This window comes from Amblyraja radiata, chromosome 13 (assembly GCF_010909765.2).
Source record: "Amblyraja radiata isolate CabotCenter1 chromosome 13, sAmbRad1.1.pri, whole genome shotgun sequence".
In the NCBI taxonomy this organism is placed as follows: Eukaryota; Metazoa; Chordata; class Chondrichthyes; order Rajiformes; family Rajidae; genus Amblyraja; species Amblyraja radiata.
In genome coordinates, this window is record NC_045968.1 from 57,191,778 (window position 1) to 57,206,344 (window position 14,567).

A 14,567-nucleotide genomic window follows, 5' to 3' on the forward strand; every position below is an offset into this window, starting at 1 on the left:
ACCGTGCCACCCATTAACTCTTGACGAACGTATTTAGAAGTATATAAACTCCGCAGGGGAGACAGTTTTGAAGGAAGCATCAGTTCTGTGAGTGATGTTTCCAGGGAACTCACAAAATCTTAGCAAAGAAAAAAAATATATAAAATTAAATGTTCTCCTTAATAGTTACTGTCAGCTACTGAATGTTATTCTTCAGCATAACTGATCTTTTCCATGTCCACCGAGGATTGTTATAAATCAGTCGTGCTAATAATCCAGTTATACTTGAAGCAAGGTTTTCTAGAAGGAGCCCACTGTGCCTACATGATAGGACAGGACTCATTTGTAAGGACGTGAGACCAGTTCTTTCCACTCCTCCCATCTCCTTCCATTGATAGCCTGTCCTCCATCTTTACATTTCACACTCCTCTTCTTTCCTTATCTGACGCGTTTATCTCTAGCCTTGGTTAGTCATCTGCCCATTGCATCCACAGATGCTGCCTGCCCCGTTGAGTTCCTTTAGCACTCTGTTTTTTTGCTCAATATTTCAGCATCTGCAGTTTCTTATGTCTCCATTTAAAATTGTTCCTTTACTTTAGATTCATAGCTTTATAGAGTCATACAGCGTGGAAACAGGCCCTTAGGCCCAACGTGCCCACACTGGCCAACAGTGGCGGACTGGCCTGGGTGTCAGCTTGCCCGATGGCAAGTGGGCTCCTGATGAAGTGGGCCCCCTATATCAAGTGGGCCCCTGATGGTGGGCCCCCTTTGTCTCCTGGCAACCAATATTTTTAGACCCAGTCCGCCACTGCTGGCCAACATGTCCCAGCTACACGTCCCACCTGCCTGTGTTTGGTCCATATCCCTCCAGACCTGTCCTATCCATGTTCCTGCCTTGTTGTTTCTTAAACGTTGCGATAGTCCCAGACTCAACTACCTCCTCTGGCAGCTCGACATGTAAACCTGGGAATGCTACTGTAAACGTAGGCCCAACTCGATGTTGTAACAAACTTGATCACGTGAATGACTTCCTCTGAAGACCTCCTGCATCTACTGCTCTGCTGTCACATTAGCTGTGAACCCAGATATTACATCCGAAGCAAAACGGCCTCCACACCGATGCTACCACTAAAGTAATAAAGGCGGCCTCAAGTGTCAAACAAGATTTGATTTAATTCTTGTTAAAACTATTTTCCAATGAGTATCACAATAACTGTAAAAAGAACCACAGAGCTTTAAGTGTTAACAAAATGTGGAAGGAGTTCAGGGTCACGCTGAGTATTCTTTGGTCTATTCAGACACATCTTATCTTGCACTCACATGCCTAATTTTTCTCTACAAAGAATAGCTCTTGCATTGAATGAGAGTCTAAGTCCGGCCCAGTGCCATCCCTCATTCAAGCTCCTTTATGCTCCTCTTTTTAAAGAAGCTGTCAAGTTCCTTTCTGTAGTTGGCAGGAAAGGCCAAATCTACAGTACAAGGAAAGGGACAAAAAAGGAAAGTTTTTGTTGTGTTGCTATTGTACCAAGTGAGTGAAGGAGAATTTTAGAATCATGTAATTTACTCTGGAGGCATTTACTGTACATAGCTTTAGTAATGGTAATTTCTCCTATTGTAAGACTGAAAAGATAACTATCAATCAGTTGTCAATTGGTCAATTGCTGAACTGATGAAAAGAAACTGCAAGGAACAATCACTTCTATGGCTACCTAGAGTATTCACTGGTTTGAAGGAAAACTGGGAACTGGATTTTAGTTTTAAAAGGACTTTAAAAAATTACAATGGATCAGCCAGCCCAGAAGCAAAAAAGTGGAAAAACAAAAAAAAGGCACATTAATACAATCTACATTACTTTGAATAACACCAGAGCAAATGTCTCGTTGTGATTTCATTTTGCTAATGTTCTATAATATGAAGGGGTGACCAATGTATATTTTAAATTTGGACAAAAAAAATCATTTACAATATTATTAAAGAAAAAGTGAACAGAGCTAATGCTTCAAAATTAAAATCAAAACATAAATGCCGGTGAAACACAGGCCAGAACAGAACCTGTTTGTTAGGAGAATATGAAATCCTATCTTCTGATTTTATACCCTTTCAGCATGTATTGTATTTTATTCTAATTTATAATTTCATAACTGCCTATTGATGAAGATGCTCCAGAGATAAGCTGTCATAAAAAATAATATTTTACTACTCAATAAAAGTAGATATTAATACAGGAGCTGTATTCCTCCTAACTTTCCACTGGTAGTTTTTGTTGTCAAAATTATGGCTTTCAAGTAGGATCATTATACATCACTTGACCAAGAAGCACTCTTGTCTCTGAATCAACTTATTCAATTGAATTTTTCCATTTTAATTTTAACAGGTTGATATTGATTTTGGTTTATTCTCCCTTTAGTCATTTGGATTGTGTAAGAAAAAAAGGATTACTGAATAAATGGATGAATGAGATATGATCTACTTATAATCCAGCCCACGGTTTCCTAGCTACCATATTGTCTATTCTGTTCTGCTATGTGAAAAATGTTGAATATCAACAATGGGTTTCAGTGCTGTATTGTTGAGTTTTGTATGAACTAATCTTGCTTCACTAAAAAAGACCTACAGCTTTGGAAAAAGTCTATAGCCAGTGCATTCCTAACTCCCCCTGCACTAGAGCTGGTTGTGGCTATGGGAAGACATTTTACTCTCTCACTCTCTGTGTTTTGAAGCTTTTTTATTTTATTAATATTAGGTATTGTTTCTGCCTCTGTGCTGTTGCACCTGTTAGGGCTGAGCGTCTGGGAAAATCTCTGGATCTATTTGTGGATTTAGGCCTCATGTAAATGCCTGGCTTTTAAGCAAAGGTAAGCCCTGCAAACTGTTTCCTGTCTCCAGCTGTAGCTAGGCAGTTGTCTAAAAGTTTGGACTGCAAATTCATAATTTAAAGTTATGAAAGGAATCAGGAAGTGGCTGAGGTGTATATATTAAAAGTCAAACAATGCACGAACATAACAGGTCTGTTGACTGCTCCAACCAATGTCAGTTAACGATGCGATTCTTATATTTTGCCTTCACTGATCATTTAATGAACTTGCACCGGAATGGCAACTAATATGCAGGCATGTCCATCAAATGTATTAATGTTTATGAGGTTCTGTTTTCAAGTTGAATTATTTTTCTTGCTTATGTTTATAGTTGTGTGTATTGTGTGGGGTGTTCTGTGACTGGGCTGCCTTTGGTATATGAGTGGGTGGGGAGGGAGGGGAGGATGCTTTCACCAACAGTACATATAGGTGGGGAACTTTATAAAGAGACATAAGTTATCTTAATGAATTCTGCATGGTTGCTGATGCTGAAGGAAGCTGCAGGATGATTTTGTTTTATTTTGATATTTATAATAACTATGTTGCAAACTAATATAGTTGAATTGTTATAGTAAAGATGATAGAATTCATCCAAAAAAGGGAATAAAGTGGCTGTTACACGAAAGACTAACTGTAGGAAGCACATTTGGACTTGTGGATAATCTGTGAATTAGCCAGGAATGCATTCAGTCGAGTGCCATCAATGTCAATTTTAGTTTTTATATATATGAAATAAGAAATATTATTATATGTAGTATCTTCCAGTTGCTTCAAACTAAACTGAAGTATAGTAAGTCTTGCTTCTTTGGACTTTAAATTGGAATGTGGAAATCTAAACGCTTAAATCAGAGAGAAAATCATGACAGGTGTCTTTCACAAGGCGCTGTTAATTTTTCTGCATATATAACATTTTATATCAACAATGATAAACAGTTTCTATAATTATATTCTAATTGCTTTTGTCAGATAAAAGCATTTGTAATGAAATGTCTGAGTATGTGTGTCAATATTAAAAGTTAGAAAATGCCTTTTACAATTCAAAGTACAGGATCATGTAGAACTGTGTGAAAGTACTCTGTAACATTACTTGACTTTAATGAGTATGAACAAAATTCTGGTTCCTTCAAACTAGTTACCAAGTATTCAGCACATGTCATTTAGAGAAATCTCAAAGAAGTCGCATGATACTGAAAAGATTATACTTTAAAGTGACCTTGATATCCTTGCCTTGTTCTGGGTAAGTGATGGTGGCGTAAATGTAAATAGAATATTGCAAATATACTGTTTCTGATTTACCAACTGAAAGTAAAGTGCAATCAATGTTGTATTGCAAAATTTCTCATTCTTTCTGGTCATGCACTGACTTTATTTTGATTTTTTTCTTGGAGATTTTGGGAGTAAATTATGTTTGCTCGGATTTCCATAAAACTTCGATACCCAAAAGAACCTTAAGGGGTTAAACTAACAAGCTCCTGACAATGCATTTCCAGAAAACAGCCAAGGGCATCCCTAAAGCTTTTAATGAGAATAATGCTGAAGAAAAAGGCAAATGATATGAAAAGATTGGGAGCTGTTTTGTGTACCTCCCAAGTTAAGGCCCCTGGCTGAAGAGGCACGATGAGCATCAGATCTGCAGATGGTGCTTGATTAATCCTGTGCAAAGTGCCAGAAGATGATGGTCTCTCTGTGAAACATCATCTGACCCTCTGCTTGCAGTAGTGAGCCTGAAATTTTCTCCTTTTTTGCCCGTCTTTGTGAACCAATTATTGAATGGAACTGAACCAGAAAATGTGGTACAATCTGGCAATTAGTACAAAGAGTTTTCAGTCTAGTGTAAAGACAGTATTGCAGAAGCCCAAGCAGCCATAGAAATAGCTTTGATTGGATAAGAACATTAGTTTTTAGTGCTGCTTGGATACTTCCTAATGGGACTGGCTTCTACCCTACAGGTCTTTACTGTGAAGTATTACATTATGGACTTGGCTTTGGATGACTCTGTTTCTCTCTTCATTTTTGCTTGTGCATCTTACATATTCTCTTTATCTTTTTGATCCATCAGTCAGACAGACTTTGACTTGAGCAACAAAGAACCAAGTTATTGAACGCTCACTGAAATTGACATTTTTAATTCATTCTTTATTATATATCTTGTCAATGGCAGCCAGCATAAAATGCATTAAAAGTTTCTTTATCAGTCCTAAAATCCCAGACTTCACTGGTTATTTTCCTTTCATATTTATCTTCCTCTTATATTTTCCTTTCCATTATTGCTCCTCGCCTGATGAGAGTAGCTGCAAGCTAATACAATCTAATTTATGACTTCCTGACCTTGTCTCACGACTAAAGAAATCACCATGAATCTTGTCATTGTATCGTAATGACAAGCATGTTGACCACATAAGGCCTTGTGATAGACCTAAACAAATCTTTCCATCAAATGTACGGGCAATTATGCTGATCCTGTTGCACTAACCAAAAAAATTATCTTAAATTTGTAAAAGGTATTCAAGTTGTTATAATTTCAAATGGGTTCATAAGAACAAGTAAAATAGGAAAACAAAACTTTTAAAGATAAACAAATAATCTTACAATATCACATCTATTTCTGTTTCAAAAATGATTTATAGCCCATGAGCAGAATTGTTTAAAAATGCTCTGTTTTCGAGAAAACAAAGTGCAATGTGTAGAATGCAAGCTGTAAGATATAACACCCATACAGAGGGTGGTACATACATGTAACAAGCTGCTAAAGGAAGTGGTTAAGACACTTAAAAGACAATTGGATATGTACATAAAAAGGATAGATTTAGAGGAACATAAGTCCAATGCAGTTAAATGGGGCGAGCTTAGATGGGCATTCTGTACAGCACAGACAATTTGGGCTAAAGCACCCATTTCTGTGCCATATGATTTTATGACTCTATGACTATGATCAATTTTGAAATTTGCCATGCAAGCAGATCTTTCAAAGTTAATGTTATATTACTTTGATGATTTTGAGAGATAGTCTATCCAAATTTGTATCAGTGCATTAACTCATTCTGCAATTGCACTTCACTCACCTGCTCTTACATACTTGCTTTCCAGTATAATATTCTTGCTTCCCACATATATTTATTTAATATTGACTGCTAAAAACTGTTAGCACCTCCAATTTTGAAAAAGCTGATTCATTAATATTTATTGAGAAATAAAACGGTTCACATAAACACAATACAATTAGTTCACCATACTTATTAGTTTAGATGTAATCATCTGAAATCTATTTACTGATTGGGGATGATCAGTCATGATCACATTGAATGGCGGTGCTGGCTCGAAGGGCCGAATGGCCTACTCTGCACCTATTGTCTATTGTTTATTGACTATTGTCTATTTAGATATATACCTGAGATAAATTAAATTAATTTTGCCTCACTAAAATGTCATCAGGATTTGTCACCAAATAAAAAATGAATGTGTGGAATTGTATATCGGAATAAAGAGTGCTGTAGTCTACTTTGCCTCAACTCCTCCTGCAAGCAGTACAGAGGAAAGCTAAGAGACTGATCTCTAACAGAAAGGTTCGTGAAACGTGTGATTTTCAGCCTTGAAAGGAGGCGACTGAAGAGTACTTTTATTGAGTTGGTGATAAATCTCAAACATTACTCCCACAATTTAATTTTAAGTAGAACACGGAGGCTTTCACTTTACGAGTGAAGAGAAAATTTAGGACAGATATTTGGTAGATAAAGGCTGATTAAAATGTAGATATCTGTCTAGGAATCAACGATTTAAACAAAAATATATAGGGCAGATGGTGATCATTTAACCCATCAGATCCATTCTTTACAGAAAAGCTCTGGAATCCTTCATGAAACAGTTAAATGTTAATCCATGGAACTGATGATTATTTCTCAATCTCACATCATTAGAAAACATAAAAATCTCTTGTGTAGGAAGGAACTGCAGATGCTGGTTAACACCAAAGATGGACACAAAATGGAGAGAAGTAATGGGTGACGTCTCTGGTCGCGATCCTTCTTTAGAAAATCTCTTGGCCAGGCCCACCTATTTACTTTTACTCACTTTTTATTTCTCTGCTAGTTACATCCTTGTATTTGAGACTAATATTTGAATCTTGTGTGGTGAAACCATGAAACTTATTTGTTTTAAATATACAAGGCAACAATTAATGTATAAATTAATTCAAGGTTGAATGTGAAGCTTTAGCCTACCTATTAAATAGTTGATGTAATGGCAGTGATGATCCAAACATGTTTTAATTTAGTGTCAGATACATTGGTGTGTCTTCATAATTCCAAACTCTGTGTGTGTGTGCGTTCTAATAGATTTGTGTATGCTGTGATGAGATGACCACACTGTTGTTCCCAAACATGGGGCCCATGTTCAGTGGAATCTATATGTTCAATGTGATACAAAAAAACAACTAACACACTGAATAGAACAAAGGCCGCAGTCCCCAACCACATCCCAGTTTAGTCTGAACACCTCACCAAGTCAAGATATTGAAGTACAGCACGAACACTGGATCTGCCTGGCAAAGAGTCATAGAATCATATAGGTTAGAGACAGGCCCTTGGGTCCAACTTGCCCATGCCGACGAACATGTTCCATCTACACCAGTCCCACCTGCCTGCGTATGGCCCATATCGCTAAACATATCCAATCCATGTACTTGTCCAAATGTTTTTTAAATGCTGTGATGGTATCTGCATCAACTACCTCCTTCAGCAGCTCGTTACATATACTTGCCACCTTTTATGTAAAAAGGTTTGGCCTTCAGGTACTTATTAAATCGTTCCCCATCACCTTAAACCTATGACCTGTTGTTATCGATTCCCCTACTCTAGGTAAAAGACTCTGTTCATTTACTCTATCTATCCCCCTCATGCTCTTATACACCTTTATAAAGTTGTAGCCTGCTCAACCTCTCCCTACAGTTCAGGCCCTCGAGTCCTAGCAACATCCTCGTAAATCTTCTCTGCACACTTTCCACCTTAACAACATCTTTCCTATAACCAGGTGACCAGAAGTGAACACTCTAAATGTGTAGGAAGGAACTGATTTACACGGAGGATAGACACAAAATGCTGAAGTAACTCATTGGGTCAGGTAGCATCTCTGGAGAAAAGGAATAGGTGACGTTTCAGGTCAAGATCCTTCTTCAGACTGAGAGTTAGAGGGCAGGGAAACTAGAGGTACGAAAAGGTACGAAACCAAGCAATGACGGCTCCAATGACCAAAGAGCCCACAATGGCCTTCATCAGTCAGAGTACTGAACTAGACTAAGTGGGACTCGTTGGGGCCCAGTCACAAGAGAGGCCTGGTCCTACAACGCAACCCATTCCCAAATGCAATATTCCACCACTCACCTGTTCCCCAACGCAACGGCGGGAGCGTTCTGTAACCGGGGGACGGGGATGGCTTCAGGCGGGGCCTGGCGGGGGCTGGTGGGGCCTGGCGGGGGCTGGTGGGGCCTGGTGGGGGCTGGTGGGGAGGGGGTGTGGGGGAGGGGGGGGGTGGGAGAGGGGGGGTGTGTGGGGGAGGAGTGTGTGGGGGAGGAGGGTTGTGTGGTGGAGGGGGGTATGGGGGAGGGGGGTATGGGGGAGGGGGGTCTGTGGGGGAGGGGGTGTAGGGGAGGGGGGATGTAGGAGAGGGGGGTGTAGGGGAGGAGGGGTGTAGGTGAGGGGGGTGCAGGGGAGGGGGGGTGGGGTCTGTGGGCTCACCAGCTCCAGGACCCGGATCTCAGAGAAAACCCACGCGGTCACAGGTACAAACTCCTTACAGTCAGCACCCGTAATTGGGATTGAACCTGGGTCTTTGGCGCAGTATGTGCAGTAAGTTAGGCAGCAACTCAACCGCTGCACCACTGTGCTGCCCCTAAACTCAGACAACACTCTGAATTTGGCACCACACAGGATAAAGCACCAAAACGATAGGCATCTAGTCCTCCACGGTATATGTTCACTCCCTCCATCACTGATGCACCAAGATATGCAGTGAATGGCCTTTTTGACAGCATCACACAAAACCTACAGCATTTGTTCCCTAAGTGGACAAAGACAGGTATATGAGAATGTCACCACTGACAAGGGCTCCTAAAAGTCACATGATCTGTAAATCGTTGCTGAATATTGGAACCTTACCCAAAGACACTATAGAAGTAACTTCACAATGGGGATGACAGTGGTTCACGTGGTCCACAACCTTGACAGTGCATCTAGGGATGGACAATAAATACTGACCTTACCAAAGATATTCACATATTTAGACGGCACTGGGCCTGTACTCGCTGTAGTTTAGAAAGATGAGAGGCGACCTCATTGAATAGCGAAAGTCTTGGATAGAGTGGATGTGGAGAGGATGTTTCCACTAGTGGGAGAGTCTAGGACTAGAGGTCATAGCCTCAGAATTAAAGGACATTCCTTTAGGAAGAAGATGAGGAGGAATTTCTTTAGTCAGAGGGTGGTGAATCTGTGGAATTATTTGCCACAGAAGGCTGTGGAGGCCAAGTCAATGGATATTTTTAAGGCAGAGATAGATAAATTCTTGATTAGTACAGGCATCTGGGGTTATGGGGAAAAGGCAGGAGAATGGGGTTAGGAGGGAGAGATAGATCAGCCATGATTGAATGGCGGAGTAGACTTGATGGGCCGAATGGCCTAATTCTGCTCCTATCACATATTTTAAATCAATAATCAAAACAATGTATAATTTTGCATTTATTGGAAGCTCTAGTTTAATTCTTCAGCAACCAATATTTACTCACCCAAGTTATAGAAAGAGAAATAAGATTTGTTGTTCATGTGTACTCCACTTGCTAACGGCTTTTATTGCTTTTGATATCAAGTTTTCAGTAGGTTGTTTAAGACTGATACAAATGTCTTTCATTTAAGTTTGAATATGAATGTGAATTGTTTAGGCATCTTGAATACTCAATTAGAACTCATTTAGTTTTGTGTCCACATCCATTAATGTGCAGTACATATTTGTCATGCATGCTGTGCATGTTTGTTGCTTTCTAAATCAAGGCAGTAATGATGTGAATAAGTGTGTCCCTTGGTGGTAGATGAGAGCAAATTCATCAACCTTTTGAATACTGAACGGTTTGTGCAGCTGGCACAATTTGCATCAAGGAACATCTGCAAATGAAATCATTTTCAGGATATTCTTTTAACTCAGGGAAAGGAGTTTATGTATTATAAATTTTATGACATTTTCTGAGATTGTAACTAACAGAGGTGATGATGATGGCAAATTGATTGATGTAGTAAGACCCTGATTGGTTTGAGTAGAAGCGTCCAGTATAGATCAGCCTTGATCATAGACACAAAATGCTGGAGTAATTCAGCGGGACAGGCAGCATCTCTGGAGAGATGGAATGGGTGACGTTTCAGGTCAAGACCCTTCCTCAAATACGGGTGACCTTTTCAGGTCAAGACCCTTCTTCAGACTCCTGATGATAGATACCTGACTTCCTGCTATGATGTGAAGAAGGGTTTCGGCCCGAAACGTTGCCTATTTCCTTCGCTCCATAGATGCTGCCTCACCCACTGAGTTTCTCCAGCATTTTTGTTTACCTTCGATTTTCCAGCATCTGCAGTTCCTTCTTAAACATTACTGCTATGATTGACTGGTGCAGTCGCATATGCGCTCCACCACAGATGACAGGTGCAGCTTATTTCTCTGTTAATATTACAGTAGAACAAATTGATTCCTGGCTCAAATTGAATGCCCTTTCTAGTTTCGTTTATTGTCACATGTGCCGAGGTACAGTGAAAAGCTGTTTGTTACATGCTATCCAGTCAGCGGAAAGACAGTACATGATTACAATCGAGCCATTTATAGTGTACAGATACATGATAAGGGAATAACGTGTAGTATAAAGTTAGCAAGGTCCGATCAAGGATAATCCGAGGGTCACCAATGAGCTAGATAGAGGTTCAGGACTGCTACCTAGTTGTGGTAAAATGGTTCAGTTGCCTGATAACAGCTGAGGCACATGCCTGAAGATTGATTAAGAAGGAACTGCAGATGCTGGAAAAATTGAAGGCAGATAAAAATGCTGGAGAAAATCTGCGGGTGAGGCAGCATTTGAAACCTGCAAACCTGTACATCTTTGGAGTGCGAGATGAAAACGAAGATCTTGGAGAAAACCCACGCGGTCACGGGGAGAACGTATAAACTGCATACAGACAGCGCCCGTAGTCGGGATCAAACCTGGGTCTCTGGCGCTGTAAGAGCTATAAGTCAGCAACTCTACCGCTGTGCCACCGTACCGCCTTTTAAGGATTGTTATGAAGACATTTGAAAAATAATAAGGTTGGGCAGAGTCGAATTAGATTTATGAAATATTGTTTATGTATTATAAATGTTATGACATTTTTTGAGATTGTAACTAACAGAGACGGTGATGGCAAATTGATTGATGTAGTAAGACAATAAGATGTAGCTTCAGGAGTTGCCCATTTGGTCCCTCGGGACTGCTCTATCGTTCAATAAAGTCATGGTTGATCTAACATTCCCTTAATATCCACTTTCAGCGTATTCACTGACCCTATGATTCCTTTACTAATTAATAACCTATATCTCTCAGTTTTTAATATGTGGAATGTATGCAAGGAAGTGGGATTCATAAGGACAGTCAGCATGTCCATGGCAGGTCATGTCTTACTAACTTGATTGAGTATTTTGAGGAGGTGACGAAGGTGATCGATGAGAGTAGGGCAAAGGATGTTGTCCACATGGATATGTAGTAAGACATTTAGAATTAGATCCTTTATTTGTCATTCAGACCTTACGGTCTGAACGAAATGTAGTTACCTGCAGCCATACATACAATAATAAACAACAGAACAGACAGTAAACACAAATTAACATCCACCACAGTGATTCCACCAAACACCTCCTCACTGTGATGGAGGCAAAAATCTTAGGGCTGCTGTCTCTTCCCTCCTCTTCTCCCTCTGCGCTGAGGCGATACCCCACCGGGCGATGGTAAGTCAGTCCCGCGGCTCACCGAGCTCCGCGAACGGGCCGGTTCAAACTCCGCGGCGCGGGGGTGGTCGAAGCTGCCGCCCTCCAGTCCAGCGGACGCAACTGTTGACGATGTCGTCCACTGGCCCGCGGCCGAACCCCGGACTCAGGCCGCCGCCGCCAGAACGCCGTCTCAGCCACCGGAGCACCGTTCCAGCCCCGAGCCGGGTCGCCCTCACGTGAGCGCCGTTCCACCCTCGAGCCAGGCCGCCCTCATGGGAGCGTCTCAGCCCCGTGCCAGGCCGCCCTCACGGGAGCGCCGTTACCCTCGAGCCAGGCTGCCCTCACGGGAGCGCCGTTACCCTCGAGCCAGGCTGCCCTCACGGGAGCGTCTCAGTCCCGCGCCAGGCCGCCCTCACGGGAGCGCCGTTACCCGCGAGCTGGGCCGCCCTCACGGGAGCGCCGTTACACCCTCGTGCCAGCCCGCCCTCACGGGAGCGTCTCAGCCCCTCACGGGAGCGCCATTACCCTCGAGCCAGGCCGCCCTCACGGGAGTGTCTCAGCCCCGCGCCAGGCCGCCCTCACGGGAGCGACGTTACCCTCGAGCCAGGCCGCCCTCACGGGAGCGTCTCAGCCCCGCGCCAGGCCGCCCTCACGGGAGCGACGTTACCCTCGAGCCAGGCCGCCCTCACGGGAGCGACTCAGCCCCGCGCCAGGCCGCCCTCACGGGAGCGCCGTTACCCTCGAGCTAGGCTGCCCTCATGGGAGCGCCGTTACCCTCGAGCCAGGCCGCCCTCACGGGAGCGTCTCAGCCCCGCGCCAGGCCGCCCTCACGGGAGCGCCGTTACCCTCGAGCCAGGCCGCCCTCACGGGAGCGCCGTTCCAGCCCCGAGTCGGGCCGCCCCCACGGGAGCGAGCCCAGGGCGAGTCCTGACAGGCTTGGCCTCCGGAGCCTCGAGGTCGCCAGCTCCGCCATTAGGCCTCAGCGCAGACGGAGGCAGAGAAGGGGGATACGACAAGAAAGTCGCATTCCCCCGAAGGGAGAGACAGAAAGCTCTGTTTCAACCCCCCACACATAACACAAACCTAAAAACCAAAAACTTAACTAAACAAGACGAAAAAAAACAACACAAAAAAGTAAAAACAAACGGATTGCAGGCGAGCCGCAGCCGTTCACCAGCGCCGCCACTTCCGGATTTGATAATATCCCTCATAGTAGGCTAGTCTAGAAGACTAAGATGCATAGTTTAATGCCCCTGTCCCACTTAGCAAAACCTGAAGGGAAACCTGAACGGAAACCTCTGGAGACTTTGTGCCCCACCCAAGGTTTCCGTGCGGTTCCCGGAGGTTGCAGGTGGTTGCCGGAGGTTGCAGGTAGTGGAAGCAGGTAGGGAGACTGACAAAAGCCTCCGGGAACCGCACGGGAACCGCACGGAAACCTTGGGTGGGGCGCAAAGTCTCCAGAGGTTTCCGTTCAGGTTTCCTAAGTGGGACAGGGGCATTAGATACATAGTTGTGTCACCAGGGATCCGATGGACTTTAAACTGGCTTACTTATAGAAGTCAGAGAGTAGTGATGAAACGTGTTGTTCTGGCCGTAGGTCTGTGACCAGCAGATCTGCAGGAGAATATCCGTGGAGCAGGTTTTTAACACAGTTAGTGATGGGAGCATGGAACACGTTGCCAGTGTAGTAATGGAAGCAGATACGATGGTGGGTTTACGAGGCTTCGAGATAAGCGCATGGATATGAAGGGAATGGAAGTTTGTGGATAACGTGCAGGCATAGGAGATTAACTTGACATTGTGTTCGACACAAACATTGTGGATCAAAGAGCCTTTTCCTCTGCTAGCCTGTTCTATGTAGAAAAAAGAACTGCAGATGCTGGTTAATTCACAAAAGGACACAAAATGCTGGAGTAACTCCAGCAGATTAGGCTGCATCTCTGGAGTTGAAGAGTCAGAAGGGTCGACCCAAAACGCCTGAGACTGAAGTAGGGTCTCAACCTGAAACGTCATCTATCAATGTTCTCCACAGATGCTGCCTGACCTGCTGAGTTACTCCAGCACTTTGTGTACTGTACTGTTCTATGGTTTATTCAGCCTCCATAAATCACAACCCATTCCAAGAAGAAATACTTCCTCATCTCAGTGTCGTGGATACCAGTGACATAGGTAGAACAAGGAAAGAGTTTTCACTGAGGAAATTTGAGCAGCTAGGGACCAAATTAAAAAGCAAAACCAAACAGGTAATAATCTCTGGATTGCTACCCGGGCCACAAGCAAATTGGCATAAGGTCGAGAAGATTAAAGAGTTGAACGCATGGCTCAAAGATTGGTGTGAGAGAAGATGGTTTGAATTTATGGGACATTAGCATCAGTATTGGGGAAGAAGGGAACTCTGATGGGACGGACTCCACCTGAACCCTGCTGGGACCAGAGTTCTGGCGAACCGCATAGCTAGGGCCATAGGTACAGCTTTAAACTAAATAGTTAGGGTGGGGGTTCAACAGAAATGTATGAATGAAGTTAAAGGGAAGGAGGGTGCTGGGGAAGTTACTAAAGTCTCTGGAGGAAATAATGACAGAAAGTTTAAAGAGGGATAAGAGTCTTCAAGATGGCGGCGCTGGCTTAAGCGCGGCCCACCTGCAGTCCGTCTGTTTTGTTTTTTTCTTTCTTTTTGTTTCTTGTCATGTTTTAGTTAATTTTGTTTTATTAAGTTGTGTATGTGTGTGGGTGGGGTGGGAGAAACATGCT

The 14,567-nt window shown here is 42.9% G+C and overlaps 1 long non-coding RNA gene across 3 annotated transcripts in view; it reads left to right on the top strand.

Moving 5' to 3' along the window:
- Nucleotides 1–2,555: 2,555 nt before the first annotated feature.
- The window catches only part of LOC116980069, a 294,722-nt gene continuing 282,710 nt past the window's right edge, over nucleotides 2,556–14,567 (top strand). For all 3 annotated transcript variants that reach the window (XR_004413849.1, XR_004413848.1, XR_004413850.1), the window contains exon 1: nucleotides 2,556–2,834. This is a non-coding gene — a long non-coding RNA (uncharacterized LOC116980069). The remainder of the gene's footprint in view (nucleotides 2,835–14,567) is intronic.